At 39.6% G+C, this 7,104-nt stretch overlaps 1 protein-coding gene across 4 annotated transcripts in view; it reads right to left on the bottom strand.

Annotated features, from left to right (window-relative positions):
- The window catches only part of CDK19 (cyclin-dependent kinase 19), a 225,971-nt gene that overhangs the window by 180,823 nt on the left and 38,044 nt on the right, over window positions 1–7,104 (bottom strand). The window contains exon 2 of one of the 4 annotated variants that reach the window (XM_011952788.1): window positions 548–609. The exons of the other annotated variants lie outside the window; for them this stretch is intronic. The gene's annotated coding sequence lies outside the window, so the exon portion shown is untranslated. The remainder of the gene's footprint in view (window positions 1–547; window positions 610–7,104) is intronic. 4 annotated transcript variants of the gene reach the window in all.

The raw sequence follows: 7,104 nt of genomic DNA, 5'->3' as shown, positions 1-7,104 counted from the left end.
AAAAAAAAAAAAAAAAAAAAAGGAAAAGAAAAAAATGTTATCAAGAGACAGGTAACTAGCATATTGGAAACTAACATTTCTGGCGCATGGGACCTATAGCAAGAATGCATATCTTCCAATCGTGAGTCATGAATTAGGCTGCCCCTCTATTGTGAAGCAATTTTTCAGTAAAAGGAGCAGCATATGAATAATGACTTGGACAAGCTCCCAAGAAGAAACCAGAGTAAAGCTAGGTCTGAGAAAATTATACGGTATATAGCATACATTATATTAATGCTGTTTTCCTACTCACTCCTATTTCTTAATGGCAAAGAAGTGAAATTTAGAGTCTTTAGTTCTATCTAAATTTTACTATTTTTTTATGAATTTTAGTAATACTGAATAAAACTGTACAGGTATTACTTTGGTTTTAAATTTTATGAAAGTGAATCATATAATGCATCATTATAAATTACTTAGTGACTACACTTATGAAAAGCTCTCACCTGTCACATACCCACCCCAGCACACACACACAATGACACCAGAAGGCAATACTCTGCTTTACCTTCTGCTGAAAAGTCTGCTACCTCCAACGCTTGAGGTCCATACACGAAGGCCTCCTGGAATCTATGAACACAGCAGAGGCAAAAGGCAGAGAAGTTTATGTAGATTTAAAGTTACACTGCCCAAAACATAAAATGCCAAATGCCTATCACAAGTCTACATATCTGCCAAGGAACTCAGATTTTAGATTTGACAATGAGCATATCAACAATATACAGGTAACATTCACAATTCATTATATATAATGCAGCTTATTGTATGAAAAGACCAAAAGTTGAGTCTTAACTAATTATATCCTTACCAAAAGAACCAATTTATACTACTGGAAAAACTAATGCAGCAATAAAGTATGAATTTATATACAGTGAAAGTAACAATTCAACCTTTTAAATTATGTGAGAGAGCCAATCCATATGCAGTAGTCCCCCCTTATCCATGCAGGATACGTTCCAAGACCCCCAGTAGCTGCCGGAAATCTGGGATAGTACCAGACACCCTACATACACTGATTTTTTATCTAATAACTAAAATGACTACTAAGTGACAGGTAGTATCTATAGCATGGATATACTGGACAAAGGGATGATTCATGTCCCCAAAGGGACAGAGGAGGACAGTGCTGGACAGCACAAGATTTCATCACACTACTCAAAATGGGTACAATTTAAAACATGAAATCTTTATTTCTGGAATTTTCCATTTAATATTTTCAGACCACAAGTCAGTAACTAAAACAGCAGAAAGCAAAACTACAGATAAAGGGACTATTATATAAAGAATATAAAACAAATTAAAGGCTGGGCACAGTGGGTCATGCCTATAATTCCATCACTTTGGGAAGCCAAGGCCGGTGGATAGCTTGCACCCAGGAGTTCAAGACCAGCGTGGACAACAGGGCGAAACCCCATCTCAACTAAAAATACAAAAACTAGCTGGACATGGCAGTGCACACCTGTAGTCCCAGCTACTTGGGAGGCTGAGGTGGGAGGATCACCTGAGCCCAGGAGGTTGGGGCTGTAGTGAGTCCTGATCACACTGCTACACTCCAGCCTGGGTGACAGAGCAAGACCCTGTCTCAAAAGAAATAAAAAATAGGCTGGGCGTGGTGGCTCACACCTGTAATCCCAGCACTTCAGGAGGCCGAGGCAGGCAGATCACAAGGTCAAGAGATCGAGACCATCCTGGTCAACATGGTGAAACCCTGTCTCTACTAAAAATACAAAAATTAGCTGGGTGTGGTGGCAGGCGCCTGTAGTCCTAGCTAATCAGGAGGCTGAGGCAGGAAAATTGCTTGAACCCAGGAGGCAGAGGTTGCAGTGAGCCAAGATCGCGCCACTGCACTCCAGCCTAGCAACAGGGCGAGACTCCATCTCAAAAAAAGAAAAAGAAAAAATAAATTAGGTGGAAAAATATACTTCACAAAATAAAGTATAGCAGGCCCCGCAGCTCAAGGTACATTCTCTTCTTAGAACCAGAAATTATTGGGAATATCAGAGAAAAACAATTAAAAACGGACCTAGAAGAGTATAACATAAAAGAAAAAAGGAGAAAGTAGCACTGTAAAGCTATTCTGGTGGCAAGATTTAATTTAATTCTGACAGTAATGTTGAAATACGCAAGGTACTACATATGCTAGGCAGTATGGGAGAAATCTACCTTGTTCCAGTATCATAAAATAAAAATAATCATGAACTATGAAAGGCTTTTCAGAAAACATTCACGTAGAAAAATTAAGGATTTAATCAGGTAAAATATTTAGATCTCAGATTTTATTTCATTCTCTTCTGGTAATAGGGATAAAAGATTACAAAATATAGCTAATATATGAGAAAAATGAATCAGATAAATTTTATCAGCTGTTAAATTTAAAAGAGAGGGGCATATTATCTTTATGGAGTATTTAGAAATCTTTAAAAGTATCATCAAATAATTAGAAAAGAAGGAACAAAGTATTGTCTTAAAACCTGATGACATGTCAAGCAAAAAACAGTATTTTAAAACATTGGCCCTGAAGCCAGGTGACTTGAGTTCAAATCCAAGGTAGCTCATTTAAGTGCTTTGTGACATCAGGCACTTAATCTCTCAGTATAACCTGGGTTGTTCAATGAGGACACCTTCACCATCTCTCAGATTTATATTGAATATCAGTGAAACAAGGTTTTTAAAAATGTTATAAATTACAGAATGCTATTTTATGCAAAAATTTAAGCCAGTGCATTCTATTTAAATTAGTGACTTAACAAAAGTTGTTAACTAAGAACCAGAGAAAAGAGCCGGGCGCGGCAGCTCATGCCTGTAATCCCAGCACTTTGGGAGGCTGAGGCAGGTGGATCACCTGAGGTCAGGAGTTCAAGAGCAGCCTGGCCAACATGGCAAAAACCCCATCTCTACTAAAAATACAAAAATCAGCTGGGCGCAGTGGCACGCACCTGTAATCCCAGCTGCTCGAGAGGCTGATACAGGTGAAATCTCTTGAACCTGGGAGGTGGAGGTTGCAGTGAGCCAAGATCGTGCCATTGCACTCCAGCCTGGGCAACAAGAGCAAAACTCTGTCTCAAAAAAAAAAAAAAAAAAAAACCCAGAGAAAATATTCCTTGCCCAGCCAAAGAATCTGGGGAGCTGTGTGAGGAAGCCAGAAGAAGCACAGCGAAAGTTTGAGATGGCCAAAAGAGCCTAGAATAGTCAGCTGTCAAAGCTAAATGGCAGCCAGAAGAGCACAGTCCCCAAGAGATGATTATATCAAATTACTAATTTAGCAATATGTCCAGCCTCATTTGTATCTTCTCTTAATTCCCAAAACAGCCTTCTAGACTACACCCTCCTCTAAAGCAGTGCTTGTGACATTCTAAGTTAAGTGCATTTGACATACTATGTTGAAACACAGTGACTACTTGAATATTACATATAATCCTGAAAACCAAAGAGATAAATTCCCATCCAGTAAAACAATAATAGCAGCAAAGGCTTATATAGAATGTTTGATGTGCCAGGCACAGTTCTAAGAGTTGTACAAGCACTAACTCATTTGGTCTTCACAACTCTGAGATAGGTGCTATTATACTTTAAAGACGAAGAAATGAGACAAAGGGAATTTAAGAAACTTGCCCAAAAGCATGCAGCCAGAAGTGGCAAGTCAAACCCAGACCACTCCCAGAAACATGTTCTTAGTCACCACATCATCCAGCCTATGAAATTAAAATCATACAAACCGGCATCTAACCATATGTAAGAAGCCAAACAATTATACGTGTTCTGAAGTATTCAATCATCTATATATTCCTCAGCATATGCAACATTTTCTCAGAAAATTCCAATTAAAATGTCGTATAAAATACGTAACAAAATGAGAAATGTGTGATATGAAACTAAAAGAAAAATTAGAACTTTTTCAAAATACAAGGCCTTAAAATTTAAAATCAATATATCCGAATAACAAATAATATTGGTGTAAGAGTAGCAACACTGAGTATTTGTTTTTTAAACTTGCTGCCATTTGGTTACACAACTCACTCAAACATTTTGTTAACTTTAAAATCTCAATACAATAAGATACCACCTCATACCTTAAGACGGCTACTATCAAAAAACTAAAAAAGGAAAAACTAAAAAAATATAAAATAACAAGCGTTGGTGAGGATGCAGAAAAACTGGAAGCCTTGTGTACTGTTGGTGGGAGCACAGAATGGTGCAGTTGCTATGGAAAATAGTCTAGTGGTTCATCAAAAAAGTAAACACAGAATTACCATATGATCCGGCAGTTCCATTTCTGGGTATGGAGTCAAAAGAACGAAAAGCAGGGACTCAGGGAGATACTTTTATACCCAGGTTTGTAGGACGATTATTCACAGTAGCCAAAATGTGGAAGCAATCCAACCTTCCCTTAACAGATGAGCGGATAAACAATTGGTAGCATATACATATAACAGAATATTAGCCATACAAAGGAGAGAAATTCTGACACATGCTACAAGCTTGAAGGCATTATGCTAGGTCAAATAAGCCCTCACAAAAGGACAAACACTATAGTTCCCATGTACACGAGGTAGGTACAGTAGTCAAATTCATAGAGACAGAAAGCAGAATGTGGTTGCCATGGGCTGGGCTTCCAAAGGGGAGAATGGGGACTTATTCTTTAATAGGTCCAGAGTTTCAGATCTGTAAGATGAAAGAGGTCTGTGGATGGATGGTGGTGATGGTAGCACAATATGAATGTTCTCCATGCCACTGAACTGTATACCTAAAACTAGTTAAGATGGTAAATTTCTTGTTATGTGTATTTTATCACAATCTTTAAAAAAGTAACCAGCTAAGTATAGCAAATCTAAAAAGGGAATTGCAAAAAGAAAAACAAAATTATTTCATCTCCCAAAAAAACACTGTAAACCCGTTTAATGTATATTATCATAGAGTTTTTAAAAATCATACTATACACTTTTTTAAAAAGGAATTCCTATCAATGTCTTTCTTACAAACATTAATCCTCTTTAGTACTGATTTAATTTTACTAAAAGTTTAATTGGAAGTCTTTTAATTCAAAGGTTAAAATGATTAAAGTATAATTTTTGCCCCACTAAAACAGCTTTGTTATCAAAATAACCACTTGAGTCCTCTAGGTTTCCCAGTAGAATGGCTTTTACTCAGAGTTACCACAGAGTTTCAATTCTTGTATTATTAACCAAACCAGTCTTGTATAAACAATCACATGTATTACTACTTGGGTAAATTGTACTAAATTGTTCTCCCTACCTCCATTATCCATCCTCTTTGTGGCAAACACTACTGGTTGCCTAGTATACACCCATTCTCCCTTTCTTCCTTAGGAACAGACCATGGTTTTTTTTTTTTTTTTTGAGGCGGAGTCTCGCTCTGTCGCCCGGACTGGAGTGCAGTGGCCGGATCTCAGCTCACTGCAAGCTCCGCCTCCCGGGTTTACGCCATTCTCCTGCCTCAGCCTCCGGAGTAGCTGGGACTACAGGCGCCCGCCACCTCGCCCGGCTAGTTTTTGTATTTTTAGTAGAGACGGGGTTTCACCGTGTTAGCCAGGATGGTCTCGATCTCCTGACCTCGTGATCCGCCCGTCTCGGCCTCCCAAAGTGCTGGGATTACAGGCTTGAGCCACCGCGCCCGGCCTCAGACCATGGTTTTATTCTGGGTGGCATGTATCCAGGTAAAAGTGTACATTTCCCAGCCTTCCTTGCTACTAGGACTGGTCAATAAGCTAGAAGTGGAAGTCATTGGATGAGACACTTCCAAGATAGCTACTTAAACAGAACTTACCTAGAAGTCTGTCTGTAGCTCAGATATGGTGGATGGCACTCCAGCAGTCATTCTGGACAATAAGGGTAATGGAAGCTGTGCCAAGGGACAGTCAAGCAGACAGAAGGAACTCAGGTCTTTGATGATCCTAGAGTCATCATGCCAAAACTGGACTTCAGTGTGAGAAATATACCTCTATTTTGTTGAGACCACCTGTTTTGTATTGTAGGTGAACTTAAATCTAATATACCCACCTTTACACTGCTGTATCAGTCATCTTTCTAAAATACAAATCAGCATCGTCAAAATCCTTATCTTGGCACACAGGACCTTTCATTATTCCTTCGACCTCTGCTTATATCTGCAGCCTTACCTCCACCCATAAAGAACCAATTACAGGCTTCTAATACCACCCTGCCTTTGCACAGGTATATACACTCTATTTGGAATAAATGCCCTTCCCAAGAGTCTTTCTCCATGTATCCTTCAAGCCTCAGCTCCACCAAAAAGCTTTCCTGCTGCACTCACCCTATACACAGATACAAACAACAAACTCGTGCACCAAATATGAATGGACAATGTTCCTTTGTGCTTACCTTTCTATGAAACTATAATGTAATGTGGGGATGTTTTGGTCTACCTCTGTCATTAAAGTGAAAGGCCTTGAGGATAGGAAACCATTTGTAACTTTTTGACTTTCCATAGCCCTTAGCACAAGGTCTAGACTAGGGCATAAAGAAGAACTCAATAAATGTTAGATGAATAAATGAAGTTCAGAGAAATAGTCATTCTTAAGTACTTCAAAAACCTTGGCTGGGCACAGTGCCTCACGTCTGTAATCCCAGCACTGTGGAAGGCTGAGGCAAGAGGATCACTTGAACTCAGGAGTTTGAGGCCAGCCAGCCTGGGCAATATAGTGAGACCCCATCTCTACAATAAATAAATAAAATTTTTAAAACCTCATATTCTCAAGCACTTAAAGGAGGCCGGGCGCTGTGGCTCACACCTGTAATCCCAGCACTTTGAGAGGCTGAGGTGGGCGGATTACCTGAGGTCAGGAGTTTGAGACCAGCCTGGTCAACATGGTGAAATCCTGTCTCTACAAAAACACAAAAATCAGGCAGGCACGATGGCTTACACCTGTAATCCCAGCCCTTTGGGAGGCCGAGGCGGGCAGATCACCTGAGGTCAGGGATTCAAGACCAGCCTGGCCAACATGGCAAAACCCTGTCTCTACTAAAAATATAAAAATTAGCTGGGTGTGGTGGCACATGTCTGTAATCCCAGCTACTCGGGAAGCTG

Source organism: Colobus angolensis, unplaced genomic scaffold (genome assembly GCF_000951035.1).
Source record: "Colobus angolensis palliatus isolate OR3802 unplaced genomic scaffold, Cang.pa_1.0 Scaffold35, whole genome shotgun sequence".
Classification (NCBI taxonomy): Eukaryota; Metazoa; Chordata; class Mammalia; order Primates; family Cercopithecidae; genus Colobus; species Colobus angolensis.
The sequence above is the reverse complement of the archived record's forward strand: the minus strand, read 5'-3'. Positions and strand labels throughout refer to the sequence as shown.